Here is a 24,148-nt window from a genome sequence, read left to right as displayed (position 1 = left end):
TATGTTGTCTCTTTTGATAGTCATAGGAACACCATATGTAGGTATTATTTCCATTTTACAATTGAAGATACAGAAAATGTATTGGCTCTCAGAGAGTTAGTTCTCAGGCTATCAATAATTGAAGTGAGCTAAAGTGTATTGTTCATACACAGATATTCTGACAAGTTTGTTTTTAAACATTTAAAGTATTTGAAACTGAATATTAAAGTATTCAATATGTTGAATTTTTACAAATACTTTTTTAGTATCTATTAAGACAAATCATGTGGTTTTTATCCTTTGGCCTATTAATTGTTGCATCACATTGATTGATATTCCTATGTTGAATCAACCCTGCATCTCATGGATAAATCCCACTTAGTCATAGTATATGATTATTTAAATGTGCTGTTTAATTAAATCTGGTATTATTTTGTTGAGAATTTCTCCATGTATATTCATCAGGGATTATTGGCCCACAGTTTTCTTTTCAGTAGCGTCTTTTTCTGGCTTTGGTATTTAAGGGTAATTCTTGCCTCATAAAATGAGCTTGAAAGTATTTTCTGCTCTTCAGTTCTTCGTAAGAGTTTGAGAAACACTGGCATTAATTCTTCTTTAAATGTCTGGTGAAATTCTCCAGGAAAGCTATCTATCCTTGGGCTTCTTTTACTGGGAGGTTTTTGATTACTGCGTCAGTCCCCTTACCTAACTATAGGTCTGCTCAGATTCAAATTTAATAGTTTGTTATGTTTCTAGGAATTTATCTATTTCTTCTAGTTTATCCAATTTGTTGGCAACTATTCATAGTAGTCTCTTGTAATCCCCTCAAAGTCATAAAATCCTTACTTGGAGAATATTTATCATTTATCTCCTCTCCCTCTCCCTACTTCTCCCTCTGTTTCTCTCTCTCTTTTTCTCTTATGATCTCCTTATTCTCATTGGTATAAACCAAGTTTACACAATCATGAATATTCAGTTATAAACACACTGAACTTTTTGCTGAGACATGAGCTTCTTACTTGAGAAAAATTGCGGTCTCTGAGAGCCCTATGCAATTCAGTTGAACTGTGAGATGTCATGATGTATTTTAAAGGCAAATAAAGGTAAGTTAACAATAATGTTAAAGTAATCTATACTGCTTTCATCTCTTTGAAAAGTACTTAAACCCTTCATGTTTCATCTATGGTTTAATAATATCTTTAAGGAAAGACTTTTATTAAGTTAACTTGTGAAATCTCTTTTAGTAAGGTAAAAATAGTACTAATACTTGTTGAGGCCTTAATTTAAAAACTGAAAAAAGAACTTAAGCAAGCAATCTCATTAACAATATAATCAAAAGAATAAGATAATTAGGAATAAACATAACCAAGGAAGCAAAATGTTTGTACACTGAAAACGACAAAACATTGCTGAAAGAATTCAAAGGCACAAGAAAATTAAAGACATCCCACATTCATGGATTAGAAGATGACAATTTAAAAATCTATATAGAACCACAAACCACCTCAAATAGCCAAAATAATCTTGGGAAGAAAAAATAAAGCTAGAGATCATACACTTTCTGACTTCAAAAGATATTATAAAGCTACAGAAACTGAAACAGTATTATAATGGCATAAAAACAAACTGTAGATCAATGAAATAGAGTAGAGAACCCAGAAATAAACCTACATATATAGGACCAAATGATCTTTGACAGGGTTCCAAGAATACTTAATGAGGAAAGGATTGTCTATTCAACAAATTGTGTAGGAAAACTGGATATCCACATGCAAAAGAATGAAACAGCAGCCTCATATTACAGCATATGCAAAAATCAACTCAAGATGGATTAAATGTAAGATCTACAACTGGAAAAAATATAGGAGAAAACAAAGGGAAAGCTTCATAACATTTCTCTTGCAATTATTTCTTGGATATGACGCTAAAAGCACAGACAGCAAAAGCAAAAATAGATAAACTGGACTACATCAAAGTTAAAAACATTCCATGCAGACAAAGGAAACCATCAGTAGAGTCAGAAAGGAAGCTATAGAACAGGAGAAAATATTTGCAAGCCATGTCTGATAAGGGGTTAACAAAGTGTTTAAGAAACTCTTGTAACTCAACAGCAAGAAAACAACCTAATTAAGCAATGGGAAAGGACTTGAATAGACATTTCTCCCATAAAGACACACAGATGCCCAACAAGTATTTGAAAAGATGCTCAACATCACTAATCATCAGAGAAATGCAAATCAAAGCCACAATAAGATATCACCTCACTCCTGTTGGAATAGCCATTATGTTATTTTTTTAAAAAAGAAAGAAAACAAAGTTTTGGCAAGGATGTACAGAAATCATAACCCTTGAAAACTGGTTACTTTCGATAGCAACTGGCAATGTAAAATGGTGAAGTCACTATGGAAAACGGTATAGAGGTTCCTCACAAAAAGTTACAGTTACCATATGATTCAACCATTTCACTTCTGGTATTGATCCAAAAGAATTGAAAACACAATCTCAAAGATACATTTGCACTCCCACGTTCATGCAGCATTATTCACAATAGCCAAGAGGCAGAAACAACCTTAATGTCCATTGATGAATGAATGGGTAAAGAAAATGTGCTAAGTTTATACAATAGATTATTACTCAGCTGTAAAAAGAAATCATATCCTATGCCACAACATGGATGAAATTTGAAGGCATTATGCTATGTGAATTAAGCCAACCACAGAAGGACAAATGCTGCATGATTCCACTTGTACAAGTATCTGAGGTAGTCAAAGTCACAGAAAACAGAAAATAGACTGCTGGTGGTTGCCAGTGGCTGGGAGTAGGGTATGGGATTTGGGGACACTCTGTTCCATTGGTACAGAGTGTTAGTCATAAAAAATAAAAATATCTCCAGAGATTTGCTATAAAGCACTGTTCATACAATTAACTATGGTACTGTACAAAGTAAGAAACTAGATCTCATGTTATATGTTGGTTTTATTGGGGTTTTTTAATCAAAATAAAAAGAAAATACACAGCATGTGAGGGAAACAACAAAGAATTTATCCTACTAGAGTGAACAGTGAACAGCAAGGTTTCCAGAAATAAATCCAGAAGGCTACGATGTGGCTAACTGTGACAGGCTTTGAGTTTGGAAAATATTTCCCTTGCAGCAAGAAACTCTCAGACTGTTTCTCCTCCAGTTCCATTGTGATATTTTTCTTCTTTTACCCATTATTTTAGAGGCAATATTCTTTAGAATTTTTTTTTTTTTTTTTTTTTTTTGCCAGTTACACACTGTACTTGGTCAATCTCGTCCACATTTGGCAACTCGGTCCCTTTCTTTATTCACAAATCCAAAATACATTCTTATAACCAAGACCCGCTTCTTAAAAGTTTGTATGTCATATAGCTTATGAAGTCTTCACGTGAATGTGGCAGAGGCACCTCAAACCCAATCGGCTAATGTGAACTTCTCCTCCTCCACTCACCATCCCTCTGTTTTTCTCTATTATTTTCCTTCCATGTCCTCCACCTCACTAAATGACATTGTTCCTCCTCAGTGCTGGATAGTTCTGTCTACCTCACCTCTCATATCCAGTCATTCCTGAAACCTTCTAAATTTCTTCCCAAATATCTCAATATAGTCCACCCATCATGAGAGCCATCACTGGTATTCAGATAAATCCCAACACACCCAGAACTCCATTTGTTATCCCCCAAAATTATACTGTGATGAGATTTCAAAAGGTTTAACTGGGAACAAGACACGAGAATTCACAGACAGTATTCATTTTATATGCTTAGTCCCTGAGATATCAAGGATTAGCTGAATATATCATCAGACAGCATTACATTAGAAGTGAGAATCAGATATGTCTGTTGACCAAAGTAAAAGCCATTGGGGGGGTAAGGATTTTATTTTGCTATGTCTGGAAGTCCCAATCAGACAGACATGAAGTCCCAATCAGACAGACATGAGTAAGTATATTATATTACATTTTCATTCTATCTCCTTATTTAGCAAGTGAACTTGCGGCTCTTGTGATTACATCCTTCATTTAAAAGCCTCTACTGGACATACTAGACCTATTTAACTTCTGTGAAGTTAAAGTTTTATTTTGAAAAGAGAGTCTAATTGTCAGCTCAGTTAGCAGCTGGGGAAAAGCAATTTCATAGTACATATATACCAGTTCTTAGAGAAGCTATCAGTATAATTTTTAGAGAATTATCAACATAAGTAGAAAGGAACCTTGAAATGTGGCTAAAAGTAGTGTTTATGTTACTATTATAACAATGAGATGACACAGCAGCTCTCCTGCTTCTGTACTAGCTTTCTAGCTTAAAGTTCAAGAGAAGATTACCTGAACTACAAGTAGAGCCAGAAAAGAAAAACATCACCTGAGCATAATCCAAGGGCAGGTTACATTCTAGCTATCTATTGAGGAAAAATTAGCTATATTACCTTTTATAACTTTTACAATATATTTAAACTGTGTAAAATATACAGGACTTTTCACTCTTGTGTCATGTCCTTTGAATTTAGTGAGGCAAATCTGTCTAAAGCAATTCCTCAAAAACTGGTATCTGATAGATTTCAAAAGCACATAGCACTATGCTAAAGAATCTGTCTACATTGATAACATTTGAATTCAAAAATCAAGTTTGAACTTGCAATTGCCTTTTCACTATAATCAACCTGGTCATTTAAAGTGAAGACTTAGCTCAAAATCAAGGAAAAATCTAATTTAATTATTATGATGTTTTTTGCAAATATGCCCTAAAACCAAACAAAAATTGGATCTTTGATTTAATATTCAAGAGAGAAAATAAACACACTTATCCATTAAGGTTGACCATCATGTTCATTTAAATTCAATATTTGACTACTTCCTGTCATTGGGACTGAATCCCCAAAATATCTATGCAGGGACTTTCCACTATACTCACCCCAGCATTAGAAAATTTGAACTGATTAATGACTGAGTTCCCACAATCAAAATGTGGAGTATCTTGGTTCAATTTAACACTATGGTATAATATGTTATAGTTCAGTTGTTATGCTGATGGAACATTAACTTGATGTTTAATATAATGCCAAATTAACTTCTATAAATTTAAATACTGTACTCTTAGAAATACTCACCTCAATATCTTTTTAGCATTTTACTACTGCCATACATTTTGTAGATGGTTAAAAGATGTAAGACACTCCATCTTTTCTCCCTTGGAAATAAGCATCCAAATTTGTGTTGTGTATCTCCCCAATTCATGACAATTGAATGTCCTTATTTCCTTAGAAAAAAATAACAATGAGAAATATTAAGAGTCCTGCTATCATATTCTTCTGTATGCCTAGCATGTGAAATACCATGAAAGGCAATAAATTATTATTATCATATCTAATGATACTGCAAAGCTTAATTACTGCCATTGATGTGAGCACATAATGCTAGGTCATTTTCTCTTTGTCTCTGTTCCCTTTCCATTTAAAGTATAAGCCATATTGTCCTTTATCCTTTGGCCTCAATCTTTTATCTTTGGCTGCAAAATCTGAAGACCTATTTCACAGTCTAGGACTGTTCAAAATATTTAAGCTCATTCCAAACCTTATAAAATAGCTAATAGGTTGAGAGAAACCTTTTGTCCAAATCATTTAAATGCAAAATTAAAAAAATAAGTGCACTATTGATTCTCTTAGAATGTCACTTCTAAATGCAAAGGAGTACTTGATCAAATGCCTTATGCCTTTCATCATAGATGAATCTTTTAATTATATATTGATTGGCTGAAATCCTAGTGATCTTTTCTATGTATATAATTACATATCTATTTCCATATTTTTATAGCTTCCTTCTTACTCTTTCTTCTAAGAGTCATGAAATATAACTTGGAATGCATAAATTCACTGTGATTCCCAAAGACAAAGTAACTTTACATTACAAAAACATGAAAGACACAGGGGTAATATTCCCTAACATAAGGCATTAGAATATTCCATTGTATCCTAGTTCATGTACAAATGCACAAGCGATTTAACAGTAAAACTTCTGGTAGGTTGCCAATATTAATTTGTTATTTTTATTATAATATTTCTTAAATGAATATAAACATAAAGCCAGCAATAAGTTTCTAGTTTTATAGTTCACAGATAAAAATATGAAACTCAAATACAAACACAATAATGCATCTAATAAAATTCAAATTAATGGTACTAGTTTAATACTTCGGACAATACAGTTTTGCTGAAACTATATAATGAGCTTCTTTTATCAGATAATTCAATACCATGATGAACCAATCTGAGAATGTACACCAAAATGTACCAGAAAATTCTGAAAAAAAAAAAAAGTTTAAAATATTATCTCAAAATTTCTTCATTGGGAATGTACTATTACTGTTACTTCTAACAGAACAATTACACAGGTGAATAGTCACTAAGACAGAATTTATGCAATGCAAATATCGTACTAAATGCTAAGGCACAGGTCTTCTGAGCTCCGCATAACTAATACTTGTCTAGTCTTTCACTGCTTTTTACTATTCAAACGAATGTAAATGTCCTTTTGCAAAATTCTTTGTGGAGCTCTTTGGACTTCTTTGGCTCAAATACATCATTCTTAAATCAAATTTGTCTCCTTTCTTTTCTCATTAGCCTGTTACAACTACTCTGTTACACTATGCTATTTTTGTGGTATTAAATCAAAGTCTGAATTTATTAACTTAAAAATCAAGTCATAATCTATGAAGATGACTGTCCCTTGTAAATTACTGCCAAAAAATAAGGTTTTCAAGTAACCGGTCAAAATAATTCCATATGAATACAATAGTAGATGTAAAATATGTATTAGCTTTTTAATTTTAGGATATATCAATTTCGTGGCAGCCAATAATGTCCCCTAATGATATGAAAGTAAAAATGCTGTCACTTCAGGTAACCACTGGGTCCCGATGTAATCATATACATGAACTTAAATGCTGACACTAAATCAGTATTTAGTAACAAAGTAGCCATTCCCATACCAAAATATTCTTACATAAACATTTTAATTATCACTGAAATGAAAGCTTAAATACAAAACTACTTCAGCCAAAATGCTCCTCCTGTAGTGTAAGTCTTCATAATACAAATTGCCCCTAACAAGATAGATTAATTCTGGACTGGAATTTGTTTTTACAGTGACAGCTATTAGTCATCACCTGATAATTGAGAACATCGGTAAACCAAATAGGAGAAGAGTCTGGCTTAGCCACACAAAACCACTTTCAGAGGTTGAGTGATCAAATTGTAAATTCATGGTTTTTGTTTACCTTTGATGAATGTAGGCTGTGCTGTAACAGTAATAACAATGCATGCACATGTACGTAATGATGTAAATATTTATGCTGGTGCTAATGGTAATTGTAAAAACCCATTACATTTTTTAAAATTTTTAATGTTTGTCAAATACACTTCAAAAATTTACCATCTTAACCCTTTTCAAGTTTACAGCTCAGTGGTATTAATTACATTCACACTGTTTTACAGTCAATCTCCAAAACTCTTTTCATCTTGAAAAACTGAAACTTATACCAGTTAGAAAACTCACCATTCCTTCCTCCCTCAGCCCATGGAAACCAGCATTCTACTCTGTCTCTTTGAATCTGACTACTCTAGGTACCTCACATAGGTGGAATCGTATAGTATTTGTTCTTTCGTGACTAACTTAGCATAGTGTCCTTGAGGTTCATCCATGTTGCAGTATGTGTCAGAATTTCTTTCCTTTTTTAAGGCTGAATCATATTTAATTGTATGGATGTGCCACATTTTATTTTTTTCATTCATATGACAATGGACACTTACAATTCTTTGGCTTTTTGACTATTGTGAATAATGGGTAGAAGTACAAGTAGCTCTTCAAGTCCTTGCTTTCAATTCTTTTGGGATATACACAGAACTGAAAATACAGATCACAGAGTAATTTTATTTATTATTTTTGGTAAGGAAATGCCATACTGTTTTCCATGATAGCTGTACCAGTTTTCATTTCCACCAACAGTGCATAGTGTTCTAATCTCTCTACATCCTCATCAACACTTGTTTTCTTCTTTTTCACTTGCTTAATTTTTTTAATTGTATCCATCCTCACTGTTATGAAGTGAAATGCCCATTACTTTTGAGCAAAGACCTCATTATTTTCAGGATTTTCTTAGTGGTATTTATTTTCTGCCAGTATTGATCAGCCAAAATGTTAATTGTATATCATAATAACAAAATAGAACCACAAAATATAGTTAGTTAATTTTTAAAAGCTAAACAGTTGTATTTGAAATCTGAAACTCTTTATCTCATAATCCTTTTTTCTCATTAAAAATTTTATAAAGCAATTCTGATAACATGGTTTCTTAGGGATGGACTATAGAGTTATGAAAGAATAGACTATTTTTCATTATCTTTGTTCTGCTTATAGCCAAAGCATATGAATGAGTGCCTGATTTCCTATTCTTCTTCTACCATTGATTTGCAGTGGCCTCACTTATTAACCATTCCTATACTATCAGAGAGGCAAGCATTAGATTTTCACTTTCTCATAGTTTCAATGAAATATTGCTAGAACTTTGGTGAATGTAGGCTGTGCTGCAATAGTAATAAGAATGCATATATACAATGATGTAACTATTTATGCTTGTGCCAATGGTAACTGTAAAACTCTATTGTATTTTTAAAGGCAGAGGAATTTGGCAACATCATGTTATATTTCCATTTTTCAACTTCCATTATCATACCTCTTTCATGGCTGTCATATTTCTTATGTATCTCTGAGTACTAAACATGGATGTGTTTGTGATAGTTAAAAGTATGTCAGATAGGATACATCCATATTCACTGTAGTGAAATCAAGTGAGAGATGCTGGACACTCTAAAATGTAGTTTACATTCTAAAATTTCCACACTTAAAGGACTATGGCCCAACTGTGGAAGACAAAATACCCTTTCATTTCTTCACTGGTAGCAACTAAGTGACTAGCAAAAACATAAAGTCCTTCCGTTTAATAAACTCCTGAGAACTTCTGTCCCACAGATTTTATCCTGTGAAAAATTTGGAAAACTCAGCAGTGGCAACAGGACTGGAAAAGGTCAGTTTTCATTCCAATCCCAAAGAAAGGAAATGCCAAAGAATGCTCAAACTACCACACAATTGCACCCATCTCACACGCTAGTAAAGTAATGCTCAAAATTCTCCAAGCCAAGCTTCAGCAATACATGAACCGTGACCTTCCAGATGTTCAAGCTGGTTTTAGAAAAGGCAGAGGAACCAGAGATCAAATTGCCAACATCCGCTGGATCATCGAAAAAACAAGAGAGTTCCAGAAAAACATCTATTTCTGCTTTATTGACTATGCCAAAGCCTTTGACTGTGTGGATCACAATAAACTGTGGAAAACTCTGAAAGAGATGGGAATACCAGACCATCTGATCTGTCTCTTGAGAAACCTGTATGCAGGACAGGAAGCAACAGTTAGAACTGGACATGGAACAACAGACTGGTTTCAACTAGGAAAAGGAGTATGTCAAAGCTGTATATTGTCACCCTGCTTATTTAACTTATATGCAGAGTGCATCATGAGAAATGCTGGGCTGGAGGAAGCACAAGCTGGAATCAAGATTGTCTGGAGAAATATCAATAACCTCAGGTATGCAGATGACACCACCCTTACAGCAGAAAGCGAAGAAGAACTAAAGGGCCTCTTGATGAAAGTGAAAGAGGAGAGTGAAAAAGTTGGCTTAAAGCTCAACATTCAGAACACTAAGATCATGGCATCCAGTCCCATCACTTCATGGCAAATAGATGGGTAAACAGTGGAAACAGTGGCTCACTTTATTTTTCTGGGCTCCAAAATCACTGCAGATGGTGATTGCAGCTATGAAATTAAAAGACGCTTACTCCTTGGAAGGAAAGTTATGACCAACCTAGACAGCATATTAAAAAGCAGAGACATCACTTTGTCAACAAAGGTCCATCTAGTCAAGGCTATGGTTTTTCCAGTGGTCACGTATGGATGTGAGAGTTGGACTATAAAGAAAGCTAAGCACTGAAGAATTGATGCTTTTGAACTGTGGTGTGAATCCACTCTAGTATTCTTGCCTAGAGAATCCCATGGACAGAGGAGTCTGGTGGGCTACAGTCCAAAGGGTCACAAAGAGCCGGACACAACTGAAGTGATTTAGCGCACACACATGCACCCAGAGCAACAGCCAAGTGCAAGTCACAATATATTCCTTTCTCTACCATCAATTCTAGAATTCACAGTCTTAAAACCTAAGGCTCTTGTCAGTCTCTAACAAGTGTAATTATAAATTGTCCACTGATAGAGCTTTAGTTAATGTAGAATCCTGACTGTATCTCTGGTAGAAGCTTGGGAATCAAAAGCTCTAATCCATAGGTCTTAGATTTATAGTGGAAAAATAGGACAAATTTGTAGGGTGGGTCACTGAAGTCATATTGAGAAGATTGATCATACTTCCTCCCCTTTGTCCTTAAATCCATATATTCTAGCTATTAAAGACATGGCCTCAAGTACGTGATCAAATCAAACAATGCATCCTGCAGAACAGCAGTTTAACAGTACATCATTTCCAAGCAGTCACAGCTGAGATTTAAATAGACTATTTCAATGATTAGGATCTCCTCATCCAATTGGCTCCTTGATGAATAGATCCCATGGCCTCGTCTGAGGATGTGTTTTTATGTATCCCACATATCAGCAAGTCTGACTTTGTCCAAACTCGCAGGTAGTGGTGTTCTGTAGCCTGCCAGGCTCCTCTGTCCATGGAATTCTCCAGGCAAGAATACTGGAATCGGTTGCCATGCCGTTCTCCATGGGATCTTCCTGACCCAGGGATCAAACCCGTGTCTCTTACAACTTCTACACTGCCAGGCAGGTTCTCTACCACTAGCGCCACCTGGGAAGCCCCCACACTACAAGCAGAACAGGCAAATTCATATAGGGATTGAGTGTCAATTTTGGTAAGAATGAATTACTTACCCCAACAAGGCAGGAAAGGATCTTTTATAACAGTGGTCCCCAGCCTTTTTGGCACCTGGGAACGATTTTGTGAAAGGTAACTTTTCCACAGCTTGGGGGTGGGGGGGATGATTTCAGGATGATTCAAGTGCATTACATTTGCTGGGTATTTTGTTTCTGTTGTTCAGTCACTAAGCATGTCTGACTCTTTTTGACCCCATGGACTGCAGCATGCCAGGCTCTTCTGTCCTCCACTGTCTCCCAGAGTTTGCTCAAATTCATGTCCACTGAGTTGGTGATGCTATTTAACCATCTCATCCTCTGCTACCCCCTTTTCCTTTTGCCTTCAATCTTTCCCAACCTCAGTCTTTTCCAGTGAGTCAGCTCTTTGCATCAGGTGGCACTTTATTTCTAATCTAATGCTGCCACTGGTCTGATAGGAGGTACCAGTCTATGGCCCAGAAGTTGAGGATCCCTGTTTAACAACCTAACACTAAATGGAGAGCAGACATGCTCAGCGATATACAATGCCAAGATCCCAGTATTGATTGCTGCTGTCAACAGATAGGGCATTTAGTCATGACAGGAGCTACATCACCTAGGATAGAAGACCACGCTGTTAGATCCATGCACAGCCTTTATCAGTACTACCACGTCTACTCAATTCATGGGCCCTTACAGTAAGCAATGAGGTGCCTGAGGACAAGGGCTAGCATATACCTATAAGATGAATCATCCTGTCCACTGGTTGTTCAGTCTCCTCCATAGTGGAATCTTTTTGCTAGGCATTGGTATGAGACACACAAAGCCTGCACCATTTCCATGAGTCCATCCATATAATTCTTTTAAAAATATCCTTGCCTATAATATTCTAGTCATTCTCCCAAGGCACTGACCATGAAGTCCATAAAGTTTTCCTATAAAAGGTCCATATAGCAAGTAGTTTAGATTTGGTGATCTGAGCCATATAATCTCTATTGCAGCTATTCAAATCTGCCTTTGTAGCACAAAATAGCCATAAATATTACATAAATGAATGTGTGGCTGTGTTTCAATGAAATGTTATTTATGGACACTGAAATTTGAGTTTCATATGAATTTCACACATCATGAAATATTATTCTTTTAAAATTTTTCCAACCATTCTAAAAATATAAAACCAATTTTTAACTCACAGGCTATATAGAAACAGACATTGGAGTGGATTTGTTTTTCAGGATACAGTTTTCCAATCCCTGCCTTGAACCAACAAGCAAAGCCATGCACTGCTGCATGAGAAATCACAGTCTTACATCAGACCACCTTTCCCTCCATATAAGGTGGAAAACTATGTATACTTTTCATAGTTTTGCCCAATGAAATCATTTCCTCTCATCAATGTCTTTAAGAGCTACCCTTGAGTGGGTCTACAGTGCATCAGTATTGTAATTGGTTCACACTTAACTATTAAGACAGCCTATGGGACCTAATTTTTCTCCTACTCCATCAGCTAGCTGAAAGGAATGTTCTACAAAGCTGAGGAAGAACCATTAGTTTGTCTGTCTTTGGATCCTGTTTGGGTCCAGTCCCTACTATATAATTTCCATCCTTCAATAAATTGCTATGCATCTGCCAGACTTTATTATTTGATGTATCCGGCAAACCCTTCTACTAGGTCACTCCAGTCTCACAGTTGAGGCATCATGAAAAGGGATTCAGTCTTTATAAGGGCTTAATAACCTCCCAAAATCTACTTGTTAAAGTTTTTTGCTGAAGAGATCTAGGTGCCTAGGTAACTGTGTAAAAGCCTCTCTTGCAAGGCTTCTTACATCTATTTCCACAGGATCTGGTGGGTCATACACCTTGAAGGGAAGGACAGTGTATACAATGACTTAGACCTGGTAAAGAAGTCTCTCTTTCTCTGGCTTCTTCTCACATGAAACCAGCATTCTTCTGAGTAATCAAAAAGCCATTAGAGAGGGATTGATTAATCTCAAGTATGGTGTTGCCTCCAAAATTCAAAAAAGTCCAAGTGCACCAAGCCAAGGACTGTCCATTTTTCTCAGAATTGAAGAGTGCAAGGTACAATGATCTGTTAACTTGATGGAATGTTTTGCATCCCCCAAACCAGTCCCCCAAATTTTACCTATTTGACAAGTCCCTGAATCTTACAGGATCCATCCCCCATCCTCTCTTACACATGTGTTTTAATAGAGCATCCAGGGTACTGGCACTTCTTTTCCATCAGGTCTGATTAGTAGAAGATAATCAGTGACCATGATGATTTAATAGAATGCCAAAAATTATCAAAGATTCTTCAGACTACAGAACACATACAGAAAACAGCCCTGGAGAAATAAAGTGAATACATACTATTGTCCTTCCATTTTGATCTTCATTAATGATACAGACTGAAAACATCTTTACCAGATCAATAGTCCCACATCAAGTACCAGAGGTTATGTTTCTACTCCAATAAAAATACCACATCCAGTGCAGTGGCAACAATTGCTGATACTATTTGGTAAGGCTTACAGTGATTTACCCACATATGCTATGATTCATCAGCTTCTGTATAAACCATATAGGAGAACTAAGCAGAACTATGTTAAAACCACAACCCTTGTATTTTTTTAAGATTAAGGGAAGTATCAATCTCTGAAATCTCATTTGGGGACCATGGATGGGATGCCTTATAGACTCATTTCGATTTACTAATCAGTGAGTCTATTTATTACCTGTAACCTGGAGATGTGATAGCATTCGGATCTCTCAAGTATCAATATCAACTGAAACTCTGCATCCCACTCTTCTCAAAAGCCTAGGAATCTCCCTTCCTTCTATATGCAGTTAACCTGGTTAACTGCCACAGATCTCACTAGAAAATAAGGGAATATTTTTTTGTATATTCTCATAATGATGTTGCAAAATCTTCCTCAAGCAGACCTGGGCTTTTCTTCACTTGATTACATTGAGGTGTGCGAGCAGGCTGCCTTATTGAACCAGGGTGAGGCACTGGATTTTTCATTGTGCCAATAAAAAATAGATTTCTTCCATCCCACTATTTATTTTATTACTATATTTTTGATTATAGAAGTCAATAAATACCCTAACTGATCACCCATCTCTCTCATCCTAGGAATACCATGGTCTAATAGTCATTGCCAGAGATCACTGCATATTAAGGCAACCAGATTACTACTCTAACACTGCTGACTATCACAGTAATTACATCCGACTCGCCTCCAATGTCTAAGAAATGCCTCTGCTGCTGCCGCTGCTGCTGCATGGCTTCAGTCATATCCGACTCTGTGTGACCCCATAGACGGCAGCCCACCAGGCCCCTCTGTCCCTGGGATTCTCCAGGCAAGAACGCTGGAGTGGGTTGCCATTTCCTTCTCCAATACATCCATGCATGCTAAGTTGCTTCAGTCATGTCCAATGCTGTGCGACCCTATGGACAGCAGCCCACCAGGCTCCTCTGTCCACGGGATTCTCTAGGCAAGAATACTGGAGTGGGTTGCCATTTCCTTCTCCAAGAAATGTCTCTAGGCCTCTGATTTTCCACTAATCTACTCTTATAAGTCCAGTTCCAGGGCTTTCTACTCTACTGTTAACACTAGCCTTCAGAAGATACCAACCACTGAGCTTCTCAAACTATACTAGTATTCCCCTCACAAGTCCATTCATTGCTTCATCGAAGGAAGCATCCTCTGAACTATTCTGGTCAACAGTGGGTTTTCTAATCTCCCATAAAAAATATATTCTAATATTCTCTCCTTCCCCTCTTCTGACTCCTTCCTCAATATGCTGATGAGATAGTTACTGTGTCCCCAGCTCTTTTATTGAAGACCATCATCATGTCTGAGCTTCAAGCACCCATGCTAGAACCACATAAAATGGGCTTTAAGTGGCCAGGTAAAGGATAGTATTCCTAAGCCAATAAACTCTCCTTGTCAAGTGTTAGTTTGAGAACTTACTACATGCCAGGTACTCTCGTAAGTATTTTACATATATTATTTTTTTCGACTCGTACAATATCCCACACAAGAATTACCATTATCATCATTTACTTCTAGTAATCGAAAATCCTTAAAAAGAGAGGTGGTTAAATAAATTATGATATATTAACACTACAGAGCAAATGTAACCATTTAAAATGAAGTAGCTTTATACATTCTGTCACAGAAAGATCTATAAAATATATCACTAACTGAAAAATTCAAGTTAAAAAATGTGCCTGTATTATTTTTCCATCTATGTGAAAGAAAAAAAAAAGAAAAGAAAGGGAAAGAAGAGAAGGAAGAGGAAAAGGAGAGATGTGTTGTTATGTACAGGTAGATAAAAAATTTGCTTACCTCTGAGAAAAACAGTTGATGTTTGGGAAGGAAAAGGAGAGAATAACTTTCATATTCTACCACATAAATTTTTGCATTGTCTGCATCTTTTGAAAATAAAGATGTTTATGTATTATTTTTATAACAGAAATATTAAAAAATCAGTGACATATAGCTTCTAATAATGAGTCTGCTGAGAATGATCCCAGCGAGGAAGACTAAAGATAAATAACAAAAATCATTTCTTGCCTGACTGCTCTTAGTTCTACTTCTTAAAAGAGAAACTCATGTTTCTTTTTCAGGAAGTCAGTTCCTACAAACAGAATCTCAGAACTGTTTTTCTTTTACTTTTGTTTGAGCAATTTTACCTTACTGATTTGTATACATATCTGTAAACAGTTTAATATCAGAAATTTTGTACTGTTCATTCCTATAAAACATTAACATCAAAATTATAGTAGTATTACTTCCATCTCTTCATTTCTAGGAAAAAAATCCAGATATCCTATTTCTTTCTCTAAACAGATGCTAAAATTTATAGCCCTTATGTCTTTAATTCATACATGATGATATTAAGAAAATTTCCAATTTAACCTTTCAAAATTAAAATCTTATGAACTTGTAAAATAACCAAGCTTCAAGATTTTTTTTTTTTTTTAATTGGTTGCCTGAACTCCTCTGATTGTTCTGTTTTCCACCCACCTTAACTAATTACTCCTGTGGTTATGATTGAAGTAAACATCTCCCATCTTTCTTACTTATTACTTTCAGTATCCTGACTCCTACAGTCTTTCTATCCAAATGGGATTTCCAATCCATTGATTCTTTTTATCTCACCCATTGAATACTCCTCCTTCTCACCTTACTCTATTGAATTCCACTGATATTCACTATATTTATTTCCTTGAATTCTCACAAAATTGTCTTGGTCTTTTTTCCTTTGTCATAGTCCTTTGGCTAAACCACAATGCAAATTAAATACAATTTTCAGCCTAATTCATACCTGCATCCAAGCAGCTGAAAATGACTGGAGAGAAACACCTAACCATGCTGACTGATTCCACTTTCAATTTATGACCACATACCTCAGGTGGATCCTTAATGCTTCTTGTCATTCATAATGTTTTCTTAGTCCATTCATTCTCCACTATCACTAGCTAATATTTCACACTGATTCTTTTTCTTCAAACTTAAAACATTTCTTTGCCTACCCTCACTCCCCAGTTAATAAATTTGCTTCCCAATTCACTGAAAATAATTGAAGCAATCAGTAAGGAGCATCTGCTAACAAGCACCCCTATATCTACCACCTACTGGTATTTTTACCCATTGAACCTGCCTTTCTGCCTGTTCCTATCAGTGAACTCTGTTCTTTTCTAAAGCCAGTCTCTCCACATGCACACTTGATCACATTCTCTCAAAGGATACACTCCTAGCCCTTCCTCTCTCTATCTTATGATTCGTCAATTTTTCTATCTTTCCTGGATCACTGCTACTGGTATAAAAACATGTTATTTTCACCACATTAACACAAAACAAGACAATTTTTCTCTAGACCTCACTTTCCATGCCAACTCCTGCCCCACTTCTCTCCTTTCCTTTACTAAAAATTCCATGCGAGAGTCGTCTATATTCACTCTCTCCAAGTTTCCTCTTCGAAAGTGAAATGAAAGTTGCTCAGTCGTCTCCGACTCTTTGCAACCCCAAGGACTAAACAGTCTATGGAATTTTCCATTCCAGGCCACAATACTGGAGTGGGTAGCCTTTCCCTTCTCCAGAGGATCTTCCCAACCCAGGGATCAAACCCAGGTCTCCCTCATTGCGGGCAGATTCTTTACCAGCTGAGCCACAAGGGAAGCCCTTCCTGTAACTTTCTCTTAAACTCACTTCTATCAGGCTTTAGCCCCTACTCCTCACCAAACCACTCTCATGAAGGTTCTAATGACTTCCACATGCTAAATACATCTTTCCCCTCATTTTATCTGTCTTATCATCAACATTTGACAGAATTCATCTTGCCTTTCTTCCTCATACAAATCCTTCACATGACTTTCAGGAGACCAGAGCCTCACAAGTTTTCTCTTGCCTCAATTTTTCTCGTCTCTTCTTTTCTTCATCCTCAGTGACATGATGATCTCATCCACTTCACGATTTTTAAATAGCATCTGCTCACAGATGAATCCCAGATTTATATCTTTGGCTCCGGCCTCTCTCCTGAATACCAGACTCATATATCTAACTTGTCATGCTACATCTCCACTTGGATTTCTAAAAGATATCTCATGTTTAACATACTCAAGACTGCCTTTTAGAGTCATGGGGAATACTGTAAATAATACCATACCATCTCTGTGTGGTGACAGATGGTAACTAGACTCACCATGATGATCATTTGATAATGTACAGAAACACTGAATCACCGTGTTGTTCACCTGAAACTAACGGTGTTGTAGTCAATTATACTTCCATTTTCAAAAAGGACTAAATTTTAGATATGCCTCCCAAATGTAGTCTGGAGGATCCTTCCTACCTTTCTCCTTGAGAACAGATTTTATATTTCCAGTTGCTTCAGCCAAAAACTTTGCAATCACCCTTGACTTCTCTATTGTTTCACACATCCAGTTCAGGTTATTAATGGTTGACCAATAATTTTCACAGGGGAAAAAAATCCAATATTTAATTAAAAGTGAAAAAAAAAACATGTGCCTAATATATAGTCAAAGTTTTAACATATCAGAACACTCTTTTTGTTATAAAGTAAGAAAACAGCATTTATTTTTGTTACTAGCTTCAAAGCAAATTAGAATAAAGCAATCACTATATCGGTATCTCAATATGTACAAAAAATCATTTTAACCCTGTACTTTGAGGTGGATTACTTTTTGTAAGGAAGTGAGCAACAATGTCATAAATTTTATGTACAAATATGTTCTTCACAGTGTTACTTATATTCATTTTAGAAAATTTTTATAATATAGAACAGTATAAAGAAGAAAGTAAAAACAATAAAACTTGTCAGCAGTTTGGTTTACTTGTCTGTTAATTAGCAAATTCATTTACTTAATGTATCACCTGAGCTTCCCCATACCATTGAATAGTCTTCAAAAGGCAGTATTTCAATTATTATATTGCAAAACATTTGGGAAGAGGTTGGGCCACACGCAGAAAATAATAACAGTAGTTCAAACAAAATATAAGTTTATTTTTCCCACACACAAAAGAATTTCAGAGGTTGCTAGTTTGAGTCTAAAGTTAGTAGAGCAGCTCCATAAAGTCTGTAAACTCCCAAATAGAGACACAGTTTGAAGCTATGAGGGTTTAAGGGGGAAAAAAAAGAGCTTCTGGATCTGCCTGCAATGGAGTAGCTCATTTAATAAAATCAGGCTGTATGTGCCATTTCTGAGATGTTGCTTTCAGCCTTACCAACCAAGATGGCCCCTAAAGCTCCAATCATCACATTTATATACCAGAGAAAGAGTTAGTCAACTGGCAGAAGATATACAAGGCCTCTCCTTTTAAGGTTCCAGAAGCACCATAGAAAACTGTCTTTATACCTCATTGGCAAGGTCTTAAGTTATACCAGTTTAAGGTACTCTGAGAAATGTCTTATTAGCTACTTGTTTGCTTTCAATTTGTAATTGGAATTCTGTTACAAAATGAGAAAACAGGAATAGACTAAAGGAAGGAGCTAATAATCTGCGCCTCAAAGAGCTGTATGTGTAAAGAGTAACTTATGTAACAAAATTCCTGTTTTTAAAATATGTTGCTTTCTTCCAAATTTTTGTTTTCATAATAAAAATATATTACTATGTAACACGTGAAAGTCGCTCAGTCCTGTCCAACTCCTAGCAACACCATGGACTGTAGCCTGCCAGGCTCCTTTGTCTATGGAATTATCCAGGCAAGAATACTGGAGTGGGTAGCCATTCCCTTCTCCAAGGGATCTTCCCAACTCAGAGAACGGACTCAGGACTCCCACATTGCAGGCAAATTCTTTACCATCTGAGCCACCAAGAAAGTACACACACAATCGCTGACTCTAAACAAGGACATCACCAGAGGGTCAATACTAAAATGAGACTGATTATATTCTTTGCAGTCGAAATGGAGAGGCTCTACACAGTCAGCAAAAACAAGACCAGGAGTGGACTGTGGCTCAAATCATGGACTCTTTATTGCCAAACTCAAGACTTAAATTGAAGAAAGTAGCGACAACCACTAAGCCATTCAGGTATGACCTAAATCAAATCCCTAACGATTATACAGTGGAAGTGACAAATAGATTGAAGGGATTAGATGTGACAGAGTACCTGAAGAACTGTGGACAGAAGTTCATAACATTGTACAGGAGGTGGTGATCAAAATTATCCCCAAGAAAAAGAAGTGCAAAAAGCCAAAATGGTTGTCTGAAAAGGCCTTACAAATAGCTGAGAAAAGAAGAGAAGTGAAAAGCAAAGGAGAAAAGGAAAAATATACTTATCTGAATGCAGAGTTCCAAGAAATAACAAGGAGAAATAAGAAAGCCTTCCTAAGTAATAAATACAAAGAAACAGAAGAAAAAAAAAAAAAAAGGGAAAAAATAAAGATCTCTCCAAGAAAATCAGAGATACCAAGGGAACATTTTATGCAAAGATGGGCACAAAAAGGATGGAAACAGAATGGACCTAACAGAAGCAGAAGATATTAATAAGAGGTGGCAAGAATACACAGAAGAACTATACAAAAAAGATCTTCACGACCTAGATAATCACAATAGTATGATCACCCACCTAGAGCCAGACATCCTGGAATACAAAGACAAGTGTGCCTTAGGAAGCATCACTACGAACAAAGCTAGTGGAGGTGATGGAACTGCAGGTAAGCTATTTCAAATCCTAACAAATGATGCTGTTAAAGTGCTGCACTCAATACACCAGCAAATTTAGAAAAATCAGCAATGGACACAGGACTGGAAAAGATCAGTTTTCACTCCATTTCCAAAGAAAGGCAATGCCAAAGAAAGTTCAAATTACCTCACAGCTGTACTCATCCCACACGCTAGCAGAGTAATGCTAACAATTCTCCAAGCAAGGCTTCAACAGTACGTAAAGCCGAGAACTTAGAGATATTTAAGCTGGATTTAGAAAAGGCAGAAGAACCAGAGATCAAATTGCCAACATCCATCGAAACACAGAAAAAGGAAGAGAATTCCAGAAAAGCATCTATTTCTGCTTCATTGACTAGGCAAAGCCTTTGACTGTGTAGATCACAACAAACTGTGGAAAATTCTTAAAGAGATGGGAATACAAGACCACCTTACCTGCCTCCAGATATATCTGCATGCAAGTCAAGAAGCAAGAGTTAGAACTGGACATGGGACAACAGACTGGTTCCAAATTGGGAAAGGTGTATGTCAAGGCTGGGAAAGGTGTATTGTCATCCTGCTTATTCAACTTATATGCACAGTACATCATGAGAAATGCCGGGCTAGATGAAGCACAAGCTGGAATCAAGATTGCCTGGAGAAATATTAATAACCGCAGATGCGCAGATGACACCAGGCTTATGGCAGAAAACCAAGAACTAAAGAGCCTCTCGATGAAAGTGAAATAAGAGAATGAAAAAGCTGGCTTAAAATTCACAATTCAGAAAACTAAGATCATGGTATCCAGTCCCATCACTTCATGGCAAATAGATGGCAAAACAATGGAAACAGTGAAAAACTTTATTTTGGGGGGCTCCAAAATCACTGTAGATGGTGACTGCAGCCATGAAATCGAAAGATACTTGCTCCTTGGAAGACAAGCTATGACCAAGTAGAGAGCATATTAAAAAGCAGAACCATTACTTCACCTACAAAGGTCCATATACTCAAAACTATGGTTCTTCCAATAGTCATGTATGGATGTGAGAGTTGGACTATAAAGAAAGCTGAACACCGAAAAATTGTTGCTTTTGAACTGTGGTGTTGGAGAAGACTCACGAGAGTTCTTTGGACAGCAAGGAGATCCAACCAGTCCATCCTAAAGGAAATCAGTCCTGAATATTCACTGGAAGGACTGATGCTGAAGCTGAAACTCCAATACCATGGCCATCTGATTCAAAGAACTGACTCATTAGAAAAGACCCTGATGCTGGGAAAATTGAAGGCAGGAGGAGACAGGGACGATGAGGGTGAGATAATTGGATGGCATCACCGACTCGATGGATGGTTGTTATGGATAACCTTGATGGATGGATGAGCTTCAGTAAATTCCAGGAGTTGGTGATGGACAGGGAGGCCTGGCATGCTGCAGTCCATGGGGTCACAAAGAGTCAGACATGACTGAGTGACTGAACTGAAAGCCTTTAACTGTGTGGATCACAACAAACTGTGGAAAATTCTTAAAAAGATCAGACTGCCAGACCACCTTACCTGACTCTTGGGAATACACATCAAGAAGTAACAGAACTGAACATGAAACAATGGACTATTTCAAAATAGGAAAAGGAGCATGTCAAGGCTATATATTGGCACCCTGCTTATTTAACTTAAATGCAGAGTACACCATGAGAAACGCTGGGCTGGAGGAAGCACAAGCTGGAATCAAGATTGCCGGGAGAAATATCAATAACCTCAGATGTGCAGATGACACCACCCTTACGGCAGAAAGTGAAGAAGAACTAAAGAGCTTCTTGATGAAGGTGAAAGGATAATGCAAAAGCTGGCTTAAAACTCAACATTCAAAAAATGAAGATCATGACATCTGGCCCCATCACTTCATGGCAAATAGATGGGGAAACAATGAAAACAGTGGCTGACTTTCTTTTCTTGGGCTCCAAAATCACTACAGATGGTGACTGCAGCCATGAAATTAAGAGATGCTTGCTCCTTGGAAGATAAGCTATGACAAATCTGGACAGCATATTAAAAAGCAGAGACATAAGTTTACCTACAAATGTCCGTGTAGTCAAAGCTATGGTTTTTCCAGTAGTCATGTATGTATGTGAGAGTTGGACTATAAAGAAGGCAGAGGGCCAAAGAACTGATGCTTTAAACTGTGGTGTTGGAGAAGACTCTTGAGAGTCCCTTGAGCTACAAAGAGATCAAAGCAGTCAATCATGAAAGAAATCAATTCTGAATATTCACTGATGCTGAAGTTGAAGCTCCGATACTACCTAATGTGAACAGTGGACTCATTAGAAAAGATTCTGATGCTGGGAAAGATTGAAGGCAGGAGGAGAAAGGGATGACAGAGGCCGAGATGGTTGGAAGGCATCACTGATTCAATGGACCTTAGCTTGAGCAAGCTCCGGGTGATGATGAAAGACAGGAAAGCTTGGCGTGCTGCAGTCCATGGTGTTGCAGAGTCAGACCCGACTGAGCAACTGAATAGCTACAACAATTGTGTAATATTCAATTATTTTAAATTGCTTTCAAATCTATAGCACCTGATAATCTTAATTAAACTGAAATCCTCAAAATTCAGTGTAGATATTAATCATAGAAAATTGATTCTTTTTTTAACTTTAAGGAAAGTGTATGCCAAAATATAGAACTAAATATTAATTATATACCTGGGACTATGATATTATATTTTAATTCTCTGAAGGACTGTGAAACAATCAGTAAATATAGAAGTAATTTTTGTCTATATATTGTCATATATATATATGCGGGCTTCCCAAGTTGTGTTAGTGGTAAAGAACCCTCTAGCACTAATACAGGAGATATAAGAGACATGGGTTCAATCCCTGGATTATGAAGATCCCGTGGAGGAGGGTATGGCAACCCACTCTGGTGTTCTTGCCTGGAGAATCCCATGGACAGAGAAGCCAGGTGAGCTAATGTCCATAGACTGCAGGGTTGCAAAGAGTCGGACATGACTGAAGAGACCTAGCACACACACATACACATCTACACACATATATTTGCTTTGCTCACAATTTGTTTAAAAAATTTTTATAGAAATTCCAAACTTTTTATTCCCATCTAGGCAGACTGACTGACACTAGTACAAGTGGTTGCTCTAATCACATTCAATTTTCAGATCCATTTCTCACTCAGGTAAATATGCACAGTGTCATAATGAAACCAATACTTACACTAGTACAAGATATTTCCAAAGTCTATATGGTAACATATTTGAAGAGAGGGTAAAAAGGTCAACTGAAACATCAGAGTTAAATAATCTACCAAGTAAAAATAAAAACTCAGCTTCTTCAAGTTTTTGGACAGAAAGAAGACAAAGGTAAATGCTTTTCTTGTATATTAAAGGACATACTTTCATCAGGGAAAAAATTAAACTAAAAAAATACTATTTTTTTTTTTTTTACCATTGTTGATAATGTAACAAAAAAATGTGAAAACAAAGACCGTAGTTCCAATTTCGTGGCTGAAATCTTAATTCAGAGCTCATTGGGAAGTTCTATTATTCAAACTTTGTACAAATGCCTAAATTTGCCTTGTTCCCAGTATAATATCTAGTAATACAGCCTGTCATGAACATAAGTGGTTTGTTCCATGATACACTGCTTCTTTGGAGCAGGGTTTGATGTTTCCTGCTATATGACACAAGCCACTACCCTTGATTTTGACTGAGTCTGAAGAAATATTTAGTTCTCATTAAGCTCTTTTCACAGGTGAAATAGTGCATTATATTAGTAACTCATCACTTCTCTAAAGAGTTGTGATTTTTTTTTTTTTTTTAATATTTAGAGACTGGAATTTCTGATGATAAATGTGAAGTCAACACATCACTGTGTTCTTTAGAGCTGGCCACTTGGGAAAGTTCTCATTACAGAGTGACAGCCACAGGCCATTTTCCCTGTTAAACTCAGATGAAAACTAAGCTACTTTGATCCAATCCTTTTGAAAAGATAAGACTGGTGTTATGGTTAAAGCCTTA

General features: G+C 36.4%; 1 protein-coding gene across 1 annotated transcript in view; it reads right to left on the bottom strand.

Annotated features, from left to right (window-relative positions):
* Window positions 1–24,148, bottom strand: part of C11H4orf33 (chromosome 11 C4orf33 homolog) — an 855,122-nt gene that overhangs the window by 334,467 nt on the left and 496,507 nt on the right. Inside the window, exon 11 of the transcript XR_014068175.1 lies at window positions 5,105–5,253. The gene's annotated coding sequence lies outside the window, so the exon portion shown is untranslated. The remainder of the gene's footprint in view (window positions 1–5,104; window positions 5,254–24,148) is intronic.

The sequence above is a fragment of the Giraffa tippelskirchi genome, chromosome 11, assembly GCF_054371585.1.
Source record: "Giraffa tippelskirchi isolate mGirTip1 chromosome 11, T2T-mGirTip1v1.2.pri, whole genome shotgun sequence".
NCBI lineage: Eukaryota > Metazoa > Chordata > Mammalia > Artiodactyla > Giraffidae > Giraffa > Giraffa tippelskirchi.
This window is presented reverse-complemented; position numbering and strand designations above follow the sequence as displayed.